This window comes from Schistocerca piceifrons, chromosome 5, assembly GCF_021461385.2.
Source record: "Schistocerca piceifrons isolate TAMUIC-IGC-003096 chromosome 5, iqSchPice1.1, whole genome shotgun sequence".
Taxonomy (NCBI): Eukaryota; Metazoa; Arthropoda; class Insecta; order Orthoptera; family Acrididae; genus Schistocerca; species Schistocerca piceifrons.
The window spans coordinates 486,338,299-486,354,000 of record NC_060142.1 but is presented as its reverse complement, the minus strand read 5'-3'; positions in this window follow the sequence as shown (position 1 = coordinate 486,354,000).

Sequence of the window (15,702 nt, the reverse complement as noted above, 5' to 3'; positions counted from 1 at the left end):
CTCCTTCTACATGACAATGCAAGGCCTCACACAAGTGTGTGCACCCGAGAGGAACTCACAAAACTTCATTGGACTGTTCTTGCTCATCCGTCCTACAGCCAGAATTTCGCACCTTCCGACTTCCATCCGTTTTGGCTAATGAAGGATGCACTCCGCGGAGTTCAGTACGTAGATGATGGGGAAGCTACTCATGCAGCAAGACGTGGCATCCGACGTCGGCCAGCAGAGTGGTACGATGTGGGCATACTGGGCCTCCCAGGCCCCGTAAGGTGGCGTAAGGTCGTCGGAGTTTATGTTGAAAAATAGTTTTGTATCCAAAAGAGTGGAGAATGATGCGGCGTAATGGAATTCAGAATGAAACCTAACTGTTTCCAGAAAAAAATTGTTGCCTTACTTATTGAGCGATCCTCGTATCTGTAACGTGTGATCTGAACGCTTGCCTCGTGCGGTGTATGTTTATGGTTTTTGAAGGTAGCTGCAAGCTGCATCAAAGTCCGTGCGGTTCTGTGTGGAAACCAGGGCGGTTATTCCACGACTGCCTTCCAAGAATTTGCAGAACAGTCCACGGTTCTGTTTGAACGTGTGGGTGAGGAAGGACATATAAGCAGTATTTGCGGGACAGCTGCTCGATTATCTGACTTTGCAACGGAAAAGGAAAGTTGCCTAGGTGTTTAATAATTGTTACAAGTAAATGTTGTCTTCAATGTGTCAGTTAAATGCTAAGTTTTGAAATGGGAGTTGTATTGTGTGCTTCCTTAATTCAGCCACGAAGTGATACTTGTTGATCGGCAAAGAAATTATTTGTGTGCTTACTTAGTTCAGCTGTGAAGTGCTACTTGTTGAGTGTCAAAGAACTAATTATTTAAACTATATGCTAAAAATACTGTTCAGGTTAGGGAAAGACTTTAAGGGTGTCTGTTTTGATGAGCCAGCTAGTAACAGATATTAGTTAACAAAGTAACTGCCTTAATTCTTACTACTACTTTCTTTTTTTAAAAAAAAAAGCTTTTAGAATATTTTATTTGATTATTTCATGTTGAAAAGTGTAAGTATTGTCTTACTGCATATGTTACTGATTGTTTAAACTGTGAAAGAGGCTTTTAACGTTGGCTATTTTGCGGAGTCAGCAAGGGGAAGTCGTCAGTTACTAAAGCAGTCGTTAATCCGTTTAAATTTCTTGAAATTAAGAGAAAATTCTGGTATTCAACTGTAAGGTTTAAGCTTTGTTTTTGTTGTGTATTTGTTAAATGAAGTACTGAAGTTCAAATAAATTGCTCGCATTTTCATTATTCGTTTTGTTTTGCTCCAATCAAACCGCGCCATCAGGTAAGTTACAGTTCCACCACAATGTAACGCAATTATAAGACAAAAGAACGTAAATGGAGGATGAATGTCGTTAGAAACTCAGGAGAGAGAAATACAGACACGTGTCACACAAAACGTAGATAAACGATACAAAAAGACTCTGCCTACGCCATTTATAATAGATGGGAAACTTTCTAGTCTATTCCTATACCACATTTTATAATAAAAGTGAATGCCTTCTGTCAACGACTCTGCCACAAAACTGCTTGTATATTTTCCATTTCATCATGTTGTGCTACAGCATAATCAACTATAACTACAGTCAGCACAAAATATTAGCTCCACGGGACTATTTCGTTAAAAAATAATATTTTTGCTTTGTAGTAGAAAGTGGCAGAATTTCTGGCGTTAGCGATACCAATTACCTTTACGGTATTGTGGTATTTGATGTTCGGTGAGACGTATCTTTGAATTCTTAAAGTGTAAAAGACAACATTAAAACTTTTTTCATGACACATCAATATTTTCTGGAAAATTGTAATGGCGCAAAAGAGAAAAAAAAAAAACACCACACTTCTCCTTTGTATGCAGAACTAAATTCCGTCACCTTCGTGCTCTACGAGAGGGAATCTGAGTGAAAGAAATTGGATACTGGCAATCCGCTTTTCTGTATATTCATCTGTGACCGGATGCAAGGAAGATTCAAATGGAGATACACTCAAACAGCTATGGAGCTGATGTAACTTTAAAGTTTTCTTTATTTTTATATTTTGAAGAATTGTACTACTGAATAATTTATGTAAGCATTGCAATATATTTTGCTCATGGAACGAATAATCACCGGTCAACTGTGCTGTTCGGAAGGAAGACTTTCCAATACTGATGAAAATGGAGTTAGTTATCGCTGTTGTTGTACTATCAGTTCCTATAATTCAATTAAGAAATATTTTTTTTGTAAATCTTAGACTTTTCTTGCACGTAGTGAATGGACATAGTTAGGAAAAATCTTATATATGTCACAAATTTAAAGAACTTTTCTCTCTTTACTTAATTTCACAAATTTTTTTATAAACGGTGAGTAGACTCAAAGTGACCTTTGTAATTTAGCTTGAGAAATAAATGAACCCCTTTCTGCTCCTTATAACAGTTTCTACAGACCAATTCCTAAAGGCTCAGTAAAACAGAAAAAAGAAATGTACCGAAGATGGTCATCATAGCCCTTCGGTTTTAACACGTAGTGCCACTTCTGTTTTCGCAAGACGCTAAGTTCTAACAACTTTACATAACACGTACCATGATCTGTCCCATAGTTGTAAAACTCATAGGAGAACAATTAGAATATCTTGATCATTTAGTACCTGTTTACATGAGCACTATTAGCAAACTGGAACATCTGGCAAAGGATATTATTACGATTTCACAACCCAAATAGTACCGCGCTTTTTGTTGCAGATTATTTTCTGAAAGAATGAGTTTTTTTAACATTGTACAACACAGTTTATTAAGTACGCGTCAAACTTAGATATTCATACCTCTCATTCAAGATGTCCATTGACCTTTCCAGTAATTATGCTCCAATATTCTTAACTGGTTCGTGGCATGGAAACTACTGGGCAGCCGACGAGTCTCCTCAGAAAGAAGCAACAAAAATATATTTGCGCATTATACAAACGTCTCAAACTGGATAAGTAGCGATCTCAAAAAAAAATTGCTTTTTCACAGTTACATCAGTTGGTCACCAAAAACGACTTACTTTTATTGATAAGTTTGTAACTTAAACGATAAGAACGGATTAATTCTTGTAGTAAACATTTATGTCGTAAAAACATTTCAGACTTCGAACAGGCGTAAAATGTAACATTCGACTTTCCTCGACTTATTGAATTCCGCTACGAACTTGTCGAAGTGAATGAACTTGGGTGGTCGTATCCTTCTCGTGACACGGTGCCGTTCCGCAGGGTTACTAAGTTTCTGAACTCTGCCGGATTTCCTGCGACGTCCGAAGTTCCTCGCCGCCTTCAATAGCCACCACGCGGTGGAACGCGACATTCAGTTTCCGTCGCTTTGACCCCGCAGAATCATCCGACACACTCAGCGTGGCAAATCCGTTCCTATTCGCTCAGAGCATTTAACTGATATCCGACTGCTTTAACAATAGTCAGCAATAGGGTCCAGATTAATTATTTTGGCACACACGACCTCGAATGCTCGGCAATGTGGTTTTGAGACTCGTGCGAAGCGCTGAAAGCAATTAGCGATAGGAACACGAGAGCGCACGAGCAACATGAGAGACTGTTTGCAGTCTACCTGTGTATCCAAGGCATCTTCAGTAGCGCTGTAAGAACTAGTAGCAAAAACTGTAAAGAAGTTTAGGGCACATTATTAGTGAGTTAGCGTATCTGCAGAAGGTCCCTTACTGAACTACAGCTACCTTATAGACGAACACGGCAACAATGAGTCAATATGGATTCTCCATAGTGTTACTTTAGTGTTAACTCGTGACTGGTGCGATAAAGTGGAGTGATTGGAAACAATGGGGTGAATAGAAACAAAACTTCCAAAAATGTTTTATGTTATTGCGTCGGAAGACAAATTGCAATATCATTCAAAGACTTGTCTATCTAGGTTGGTAGTGGATCAATCTAACAGGGAAATCATGAATTTCTGATTTGGCAACGCTGTCAGCTGACGTTTCGTACACTATATGACAAAACGCGGATATGATACTGACTTTCCTTATTTCGAACTTCATTTATAAGTACCAGTGTAAGCTATGTTGTTTTAATTTAAGTACACAATAAGCAAATTTGCAATCTCGATTAATTGACCGAATGTTCAGCTTTAAAGCGTACTTTAATCTGATTTGTGTTTACACTAAATGAAACTGTAGTGTTGTATTTTCGGAATTTGTGGGGTGAACAGAAACATAGTCAGTGTTCCTTCAGAAGAAGACCGGGAATTTGACGGAAATGAAAAACTACGTGGCACCGTTCTCAACCCAGGTGATTATGCAGTAACTGAAGTATGTGGAAAAAGTAGGCAGTCATTTGAATTGTGTACATGCACAATTTGTTATTTAGAAAGCAAATTGGAAAAACAAGGCCAACTGAATTAGTTTACTTTAACAGATGAGGGGTCATTTTTAGGCAAGGAGATGATGCTCGAAAGCTCTTCGTTACTTCTGAGGTAAGACTTCTAGATTCAAAGACATCGTCCTTAAACGTGATGTCAGTGACTAAATGTATTAAAAAACAAACCATGGTAGTCAAGGTAATGTTACATTTACGTAATTAGATATAGAAGGTTCTTCACTCAGAAACGGAATAAAATGCCAAAATTCATTAATTAATTGTAGGTTTTGTATTAAAAAAACTTTTTTGAACCAGATATATTTTGTTTCTTGTTCTCCTTGGTCCAAAAAAGATTTAAAAAATATCCTTTTTCACCCGAAGGGCAAATAAAAATGAAAAAGTAATAAGGTTAACACCGTCGTTTTTATTAACCCCTTTCTGCGGGGTTAATGGAAACAACAAATTTTTGTTTCTTTATTATATAATAGTGGCTACGTCCCAAATTTAACTATAAGTTTAAATTTAGGTACAAGACATGTAAACCTACATAATTTTGGTTTCCACGTTTCTTTTTAAAATTATGATTTTTTTTCTTTTAACGGTGAGAACTGGTTCTATTCACCACAATTCACGGTACGATAAAAAATGATTCTTCACTTCTGTACGAAATTTAGTGTAACTTATCATATCGTCCAAAAATGAGACCTAATGATGGAATCTTTCGAGTAGTAGATTTTTAATAAACGGCATCACTGTTAGAATCTTTCTTGACTGACTGATCGTTTACTTTTTTAAGAGGGCACGTATTGAATTATGGATGTTACGCTTTTAGTGGTAATACATCGTTTTGGAAAATGCACGACAGCCAATAGATCTCTAAACTATCCGCGTAAAGCACCGGACGTTTTTCATTAAAATATCCTCAGGTAACGCCCGAAAAACTCTCCTGCTGACTGGATCAGTCTCCTTTTGAATCGGAAGTGGTGAAGAGCATTACTCCAGCGTCACGTGAATATTGGGTTCTCAGCAGTGGTGCACGAAGTATTGTTTCCCGATGCACCACTGAAACCCAAAATTTTCCCAGTAAGTTTCAGTCGTACAATAGATTTTATATGCGCCCTAATGACGAAAACATTCTTATCATTCCCCATCACACAACCTAAACCTTCTTTTAAACAACTCGTCAACAAAAGAGGCATTAGAACGAAGATCTTGGACATGTTCCAGAGAGGCCATCTAACAGCAAGTGAGCTGATTGAAAATGTATGTGACTTGTTAACTAAATTCCTCACATCTCTCTAGGAAAATTCTGAAAGGTTTTCACTCATCTGTCACAAATGATGCATCTTGAAAATTACTCGATTATGATTTAGTTGAAGTACATAAAATGTGCCATACAGATTATTGGACTAGAGATGACACTCACTTGAATTTCCAAAAATTAACAGTTTCAGATTTGAAGGCACTATTTATGGGTGATTTTACAGTTATATAGTTTTTCTTCTCTTGCAGTGTTATTTAGAGACGTAACCCCATTTCTTGTTAACATTTATTACCGTTGCCTTACGTCTAACAGCGTCGCATATCGCTGTGTAGTTTCTGCTACAATTTGCAGCATTATTTTTTCAGAGATACCACAGGCACAGGCGAACTGAAAATGTTGTTTGTCAGGAAGTTTCTAACGATAATTTGCGTATTCATGTCGTAGTTAGCACAACAGGCCACAAATCGATTTCTCTGCTGCCGTTGAGTCATGCATCACATGCGGTTACGAAACCGAGTCTGTGTTGTGGACGAGAGTGTAATGTTTTGTGGCATACCGATACATTGCGCTACAATTCTTCACATACTTCTCGTTATTCACAATTTTACAATGACGCGTATTTCACAGTAGAGTGTACCAACTCTGGACCAATATAGATAGAAGCGCAATAGTATGCACTATCCTGTTCAAAGATAATTATTTTTTCAAAAGGTGAAGCCTGTTCCATCCATTTTTTTATAGTTTCTACCAGTTTTTCCTTTCTCAGATAGTAGAAAATAACAAGACACGTGTAGTCCACAAAACAGGAAACTACAAACAAGGCTTTTACGGCGACTGTTTCGCTTCTCCCCTTATTTGAAATTCTCTGCAAAACTAAAATCCGTTACAAACATTGTAACTTGCTATAGGGTTCTAAGTAGTAAATCGACAGTTTAGCAAGCCCTACTTCGTGAAATTTAAAAATTTCGCGGTGAATTAAATGTTCGAAAAAGAGATTTCGGGGTTGCAGTCGGTCGTCGTAAACTTCACTCCAATATTTCAACTGAACATCTGCCGACTGGCAGGTGAGCCATAGAAGACTGTCTGCGATGGTTCGCCTGAAGACGAATGGCAGGTGTCCTGTTGAAATATCGTGGAGTGAAGTTTACGACGAGCGGTTGCAATCTAGATATCTCTTCGAACAAGCTCTACTATGTCTAAAAATCAGTCTTTCGTCTGGTTATATGCAATTCATGTGTTTCGTGCTACCTGTTTCTTCTTTATTTATCCACACACCCATCAACCACGATGATCTACCTTACATGTTCAGTACTTCCTTGACAGCGGAATTAACTACTCGTAGTAGTTTTCCTCTGGCGTTTCCCGCAGACAGTTGGCAGAGCTAATTTGTTGCTGGAACCTTACTACAACACACAGACCAATGTATTTCTGATATATTCTTTGCTTCGATTATCTCCTCCTGTTTGACTTCTTGTCTGCTTCTCCAGTTTTTTATATTTAGCAAAGTGTAATTTTAATTTCTATTACTTTCATCCTAACATCGTGTATCCCCAGCCCATGCTCGATACTGAGTATCATGTCCCTTACGTTAAAGATATGTCAACTCTCCCTTACGTTTTGTAAGATGAGCCGCGGTACAATCATTCAGAAATTCAGAGTATTCTTGTTAGAGTATATATTATGCTGTGAAACAGAGTGATTACTGTTTAGGTCAACTGGTAGCAAACGAAGCAACAATCTTGTCACCAGACTTTGAAGGAGTTGTTAGAGTTGCGAATAACTAACCGATTTACGTGTGCATTGCAGCAATTTTTTAAAACGCGTTAACTGCATTGGAAGGTGACTGGTACCACGTTTACCAAGAACCACCTTACACGGTTTACCCTTTCGATGGGGATTCTGCGCTACGACAGATGAATTAGATAAACTACTAAAGAAATGAGTTCGGAAATAATTTTTTGGTGCGGTAATCTTATATTTGAGTTGGATGTGCGTCCATTAAGCCTAGAAACGTAGTGTGGCCGTACAGCGAACGATAAGCTCTTTGCCACCCAGTGGGTGCTTAAGACGACAGCGATCAATACCCACAGCCTCCGATAAGCGAATGGGTTATGTACCTGTTGGCTGGGCCATCGAGGTACTCTGCCACTGAGACAAACCACATTTCAAAAGTCTCGTCGAAGGGAGGTCCAAAGTTCTCAGCTTATTCTTAGATGAACTGCACTGATGGAACAAGGGAGGTGCAAATGAAGGCTGCAGCTGTAAAGATATCGGCAGTTATTTCTGCAAGAACTTTGATGGAGTGTCTGTCGCACCTCTTTGAGTAGCAGTATTGCCAAGAACTGAATTCCATAAAGTCCCAAGTCACGGCGATGCTGGCAGCCGCCATACATATTGCAACGATGGTGTTGTGGCACCATAAAGAAAGTAGGACATCATTTGCAAAAGATAAGATGAAGAAATCTACATCTACGTGATTACTCTGCTATTCACAATAAAGTGCCTGGCACAGAGTTAAATGAACCAGCTTCAAGTTGTCTCTCTACTGTTCCACTCTCGAACGGCACGCGGGAAAAACGAGCGCTTCAATTTTTCTGTGAGAGCCCTGATTTCTCTTATTTTACCGTGATGATCATTTCTCTGTATGTAGGTGGGTGCCAACAGAATGTTTTCGCAATCGGAGGAGAAAACTGGTGATGGAAATTTCATGAGAAGATCCTATCGCAACGAAAAACGCCTTAGCTTTAATGATTGCCACTCCAATTTACGTATAATGTCTGTGGAACTATGTGCCCTATATTGCTATAATACAAAACGAGCTGCCCTTCTTTGAACTTTTTCGATGTATCAGTCAGTCTCACCTGATGCGGATCCCACACCACACAGCAATACTCCAAAATAGGGCGGGCAAGCGTGATGTAAGCAGTCTCTTTAGTAGACCTGTTGCACCTTCTAAGTGTTACGCCAATGAATCGCAGTTTGCTCTATCCACAACATTATCTATGTCATCGTTCCAATTTAGGTTATTTGTGATTGAAATCCCTAAGTGTTTAGTTGAATTTACAGTCTTCAAATTTATGTGACGTATAGCTTAATCGAAATTTAGCGGATTTCTTTAAGTACTCATTTGGATTACTTGACCCTTTTTTTAAAATTCAGAGACAAATGCCACTTTTCGCACCACAGACATATCTTATCTAAATCGTTTTACAATTTGTTTTGGTTATCTGATGACTTAACAAGATGGTAAATGACACCATCATCTGTAAACAATCTAAGACAGCTACTCACATTGTCTCCTGTATCGTTAATATAGATCAGGAACTATAGATGGCCTATACCCCTTCCTTGCGGAACGCCGGATATTACTTCCATTTTACTCGAGGACTTTCCTTCTATTACTACGAACTGTAACCTTTCTGACAGGAAATAACAAATCCAGGCGTACAACTGAGGCAGTATTCCATAGGCACACAGTTCGGTTAGAAGACGCTTGTGAAGAACGGTGTCAATAAATCGTTTTCTTCGAGATAATTCATAATGTTCTAACACAGTATATTTCCAAAACCCTACTGCAAATCGACGTAAATGAAATGGGCCTGTAATTCAGCGGGTTAGTCCAATTTCCCTTTTTGGGTATTGATGTGACTTGAGCAATTTTCCAGTCTTAGGAACGGATCTTTCTGGGAGCGAGCGGTTGTATATAATTGCTAGATATGGAGATAATGTATCAGCAAACTCTGAAAGGAATCTGACTGGTATACTATCTGGGCCGGAGGCCTTGCTTTTATTAACTGATTTAAGGTGATTTGATACACCGAGGATATCTACTTCTATGTTTGTCATCTTGCCAGTTGTTCTTGGTTGGATTTCTGGAATATTTACTTCGTATTCTGTGGTGAAGGAGTTTCCGCAAACCGTGTCTAATAGCTCTGCTTTAGTGGCACTGTCATCAGTTACTTCATATTTGTTTTCACGCAGTGAAGGTATTCAAATGGTTCAAATGGCTCTGAGCAATATGGGACTTAACTTCTAAGGTCATCAGTCCCCTATGACATAGAACTACTGTAACCTAACTAACCTAGGGACATGACGCACATCCATGCCCGAGGCAGGATTCGAACCTGCGACCGAAGCGGTCGCGCGGTTCCAGACTGTAGCACCTAGAACCGCTCAGCCACCCCGGCCGGCAGTGAAGGTATTGATTGTGTCTTGCCAGTGGTGTGTTTTATGTATGATCAGAACCTCTTTGGGTTTCCTGCCAGATTCCGATACAGTGTTTCGTTGTGGAAATTATTAAAAGCATCTCGCATTGAAGTACGCGCTATATTTCGAACTTCTGAAAAACTTTGCCGATCTTGGGGATTTTGCGTTATTTTAAATTTGGCATGCTTTTTCCGCTGCTTCTGCAACAGTGATCTGACCCGTTTTGTGTAACATGGGGGATCAGTACCATCACTCATTAATTTATGTGATATGTATCTCTCAATTGCCGTCGATAGTGTCTCTTGGAAAGCAGTCCACATCTTTTCTAAGCTTACATGATCAGATCGGAAGGAATGAAGACTGTCTCTTAAAAAAAGGCGTTAACAGCATTTTTATCAGCTTTTTTAAATCCTATACTTTGCGTTTATTTTTTATGGTTGTAGGTGCTACGGCGTTCAGCCTAGCAGCAACCGCTTTGTGGTCGCTAATTCCTGTATTCGTCACTACACTCACTATTTGTCGCCCGCATCTCGTGGTTGTGCGGTAGCGTTCTCGCTTCCCACGCCCGGGTTCCCGGGTTCGATTCCCGGCGGGGTCAGGGGTTTTCTCTGCCTCGTGATGGCTGGGTGTTGTGTGCTGTCCTTAGGTTAGTTAGGTTTAAGTAGTTCTAAGTTCTAGGGGACTGATGACCATAGATGTTAAGTCCCATAGTGCTCAGAGCCATTTGAGCCACTATTTGTCCAGGATTATTTGTTGCTAAGAGGCCAAGTATGCTTTCGCAACCATTTACGCTTCGCGTGGACTCATGAACTAATTGTTCAAGATAATTTTCTGAGAAAGCGTTCAGTACAATTTCGGATGACGTTTTATGCCTGCAGCCGGCGTTAAACGTATAATTCTTCCAGCATATCGGAGGCAGATTGAAGTCACCACCGACAGTAATTGTGTGAGTGGGATATCTATTCGAAATGAGACTGAAGTTTTCTTTCAACTGTTCAGCAACTATATTTTCTGAGTCTGGGCGTCAGATTAATATAACGTTACCAGAAGAACAGTTCCCATAAAACTGTGTAGCAAGTGTTTTTTGACTCTCATCTCACGACTTTGAAAACAATTCGCCATCAAAATAGTACATGTTGATATGTGAAATGATTTATGAAGTTTTTTCGGCGTGATTAGTAGGTTATATTTTCACGTGTTGGTACGCTTTTACAAAGATGAATGCCCTGAAGGCGACCATTACATTGTTGAATGAGTTCATGCCACTTTGCGAGGAAGAATAGCTATGTAGCTGAAGAAAGCATCTTCCTTGTCGAAATATACTTTCTTTCGGTCAGTGGCCCATTTCTAGATGGGTACTGTCCTATAATGGAGGGCGAGCGAACAGTAAATTTTACTGTGGCGTAATCCCTGTTTTGACTGACTACGGAACTAGTGCGATACACATTTTAAGATTTTGTGCTTGTCTGAACACCTGTAAAGACTCAGGTGACGAAAGTGATGGGATACCTCCTAATTTCGTGTCGGGCCTCCTTTGGCCGGTCATAGTGCCTGAACTCGACGTGGCATGGACTTAGCAAGTTGTTGGCCTGCAGAAATATTGAGCCTTGCTGCTTCTCTAGCCGTCCATAACTGCGTAAGTGTTCTCGATTCAGCATTTTGTGCACGAACTGACCTCTCCACGATGTCCTATAATCGGTCGAGGGGACTCATCTCGGGCGGCCTGGGTGGCCAAACGATTCACTCGAATTGTCCACAATATTCTTCAAACCAATCGCTAACAATTGTAGCCCGGTGACATGGCATATTGTCATACATAAAAATTCCATCGTTTTTTGGGAACATGAAGTCCATGTATGATTGCAAATGGTCTCCAAGTAGACAAACATAACCATTTCCAATCAATGATCCATGTAAACATAGCCCACACCATTACGGACCCACCACCAGCTCGCACAGTGCCTTGTTGACAACTTGTGTCCATGGCTTCGTTGGGTCTGTGCCACTCTCGAACCGTACCACCAGCTCTTACTAACTGAAACCGACCAGGCTATGGTTTTCCAGTCGCCTATCGTCTCACCGATATGGTCACAAGCCTAGGACAAGCACTGCAGGCGACGTCGTGCTGTTAGTAAAAGCACTCGCGTCGGTCGTTTGCTGCCGTAGCGCATTATTGCAAAATTTCGCCGCACTGTCCTACCGAATACGTTCGTTGTACGTCTCACGTCTGCGGTTCTCTCACGCAATGTTGCCATTCCATTAGCACTGACAACTCTATTCAAAAGCCTCCGTTTTAAGTGAAGTGTCGGCGACTCCGTTGTCTATGGTGAGAGGTAATGCCTGAAATTTGGAGTTGTCGGCTCTCGGAATATTAAATTCCGTAGCGATTTCTGAAATGGAATGTCCCACGCTTCTAGTTCCAACTACCATTCCGCATTAAAAGTCTGTTAATTTCCGTCGTGTGGCCGTAATCACGTCGGAAACTTTTTCACATGAATCACATGAGTACAAATGACAGATCTGCCAATGCAATGCCCTTTTATACCTTGTGTATGCGATACTACCGCCATCTGTCTATGTGGATATAGCTATCCAATGACTTTTGTCGCCTCAAAAATTTTCAAATGTGTGTGAATTCCTAAGGGACCAAACCACTGAGGTCATCGGTCCCTAGACTGGCCCACTACTTAAACTAACTTACGCTAAGGACAACACTCACACACATGCCTGAGGGAGGACTCTAACCTCCAGGGGGACGGGCCGCGCAATCCGAGACATGGCGCCGGAGACCGCGCGTCCACTCCGCGCAGCTTTTGTCGCCACATCTTAAACTCTCTGGGAGAAAGTTTTCATGGATAGCGAATGGTTAACTCATCTATTTTATTTTAGACATCAGTCAAAAACGCCAACTGGCTACGGTTTCGCTAATATTGTTTTTATTCTGAGCAAGGCAACGCAATGCTTAAAGGTCCAGGTTCTTCGTTCAAGAGGACCCTTTCATCAACAACAACTTTGCAACGCAAGTGACTCTTCGTAAGCTAGCATCGGGGACTCCTGTACAGTATTATACCAAACCTGGAAGGTTTCGGTTCTCATTAAGGGAAACGGAGAAGTTCAAATATAATCACCACAGTAGGGAATATGCTGAGGCTGAAATGTGTGCCACAACAGTACAACAGCTGTGCCTTGTTCCCCGTTGCTGCCCGGAAGGCTTAAATAAAGTGGCATCGCGCGGGCGTACCACAACTGATTATAATTGGACCTAGATGATGCACACAGGCGAGGATTAATCCCGATCTAACGTTACCGTGGAAGCCTAATCACTGGCGCACAGAGTGAGCCGATTACGGCGCGCTTAAGCCCTCAACAGGAAATAATTAAAATGTGATCTTCCATTCTACAGCGAGCACCGTGGTTGCAGCAGATTGGTTGGGGGGCTAATTTCTTTCGTTTCCTCCTCCACCTCGTCTAGGGCTAGTTTTACAAGAATACGGCGAAACGGCAACTCCTTTGCAAATTATAAATCTTTCGGTAATGAGTGGATTAATTTTGAGCGGGGCGGCTAACAAGGCGTCCTCTGTTGGCGCACCCCAGCGCCCCCTGCCCCGTAATGAAGGCGTCGTTAACGCTGCGGCGTCCGTCTTATCGCGCGCTGCCGGCCGCAGCCAATCCTGCAGCACACTTGACGCCGGCCCGGCAGCGGTGTGGTACCCCAACTCTCCACTACTCCCAGAGAAACCAGTTCATGGCGGCTCGTCGCAAGTTAATTGACACTTTCATCAGGCTACACTGTCACCAAAAATGAGCATGCAGGAATATTACCAGAGGTAGAAATATGTCACCAAAATAAAAATTACTTTTCAGGCCATAGAAAAGTTAATTATGGACTAATTCAAGGCTCCATATAAGGTCTCTCTTATTCTTTTCAGGGTACAGCAAAGTTAATTGTGGATTACCTCAAGGTTCCATGTAAGGCCCTCTCTTATTCTTGATTATGATGATGATGCTGGGGCCGGCCAGGGTGGCCGTGCGGTTCTAGGCACTACAGTCTGGAACTGGAGGACCGCTATGGTCGCAGGTTCGAATCCTGCCTCGGGCATGGATGTGTGTGATGTCCTTAGGTTAGTTAGGTTTAAGTAGTTCTAAGTTCTAGGGGACTGGTAACCTTAGAAGTTAAGTCCCATAGTGCTCAGAGCCATTTGAACCATTTTGATGATCCTGGCTTTGTGGGGCTCTCAACTACGCGGTTATCAGCGCCTGTACAAATTCCCAAACTTCGCTCAGTTCAAACTCGCCACTTTCATGAATGATGATGAAATGATGAGAAAAACACAAACACCCAGTCATCTTGAGGCAGCTCAAAATCCCTGACCCCGCCGGGGATCGAACCCGGTCTTATTCTTGAGTTTTATAAATGATTTACCCTACTTCTTTTCAGCAGAAAGGAAAATGTGTTTCGCAGACGGTACTAATACAAAAAAGGGGAAAAATTACAATGAAATTGATGTACAACAGAAGAACTCCGTGACTCTGTGACAACAGGAGAAGCACAAAGATGCTGTAAGGCAACTGGACGGTGGTAAATGCGAAGAAAACCGTATGAATGGGCTTTAGGTATAGGCTGTTCGGAAATTCCCGTTACAAACTTCTAGGACTTCTAGAGGGGACCGAGTACGTAATATTCTGAGGAGGGAGGCAAGTCTGGAAACGTGGCGTTTCTGTTCTACGGAGCCGGCCGCTGTGACCGAATGGTACTAGGCGCTTCAGTCCAGAACCGCGCTGCTGCTACGGTCGCAGGTTCGAATCCTGCGTCGGGCATGGACGTGTGTGATGTCCTTCGTTAGTTAGGTTTAAGTAGTTCTAAGTCTAGGAGACTGATGACCTCAGATGTTAAGTTCACGCCTAATTCAGTTTCTCAAGCAGAAGTGGATGAGTTAAAAATCTGAGTTGAAACCGTCGCTAGAATGGAAAAGGTACGTTTCCGAACATGAGTCCTTATTCAAAATGTTCTGTAATCACTACACTCTACAAGTCGTAGAAGTTTGTAGCGGGATTTTTCGAACACCTTGTATATCATGATGTGAGATTCCCAGCTCTTTCGATCAACAAAATTAGTTTTGAAAGCTGTGGTCGAAATTGCAAAGGGTAGAGCAGACTTGTAACTTAGCAGAAAATGTGTCTCGAAAACATGTCTAAGAGGGCGAACACATCACTTCCCCTACCACTTTTCGGCCAACCTAACTGTAGAATCGCTGAATTTTTATTGATAAATTGGTGAGAACTGCGAAATATGGTGGTAATTGTGAGTTAGATTGCTAAAGTAGGATAGCTAACATAAGGAAATGGGCGAGAAGCATTTGTGATCGATATTTAACAGAATTAGTTTTACTAAATAAAACCGAAATCACCTGCGAATGGTGATCTTCCAACCCGAGAAATAAAAGTATTGTTGACGTGATCAGCTAGTGTTGACTAGTCAGCAAAGTTCATAAATGCGCGGAGTGAAGCCAGCAATACGTCACATTTGAAGACAGCGAACTGTATCAGTAATTTCACACCATACGTGGGCGCTCAATTTAAGAGTTCCAAAGCGCCTTATCTTTAACAAAATCGGAATTTAAAGTTCAGTATATAAATTCTAATCACTGAATAGTAATAAAACTGACCGATATTGTCTACTTAGTTTCTCATTAGCACGAATAGCTTGCGAGGACATTCCGTCGCGAATGATGAAATAAAACAAAGTTCAACACATCACGTACAGTTTAAAGTTGTTCATATTCGGTTCGGCCAACACGACGCTGCATACTGGTGAACATAAAAAAAAAAGAAAAACAGCAGCCGCTGAGGCAAGAT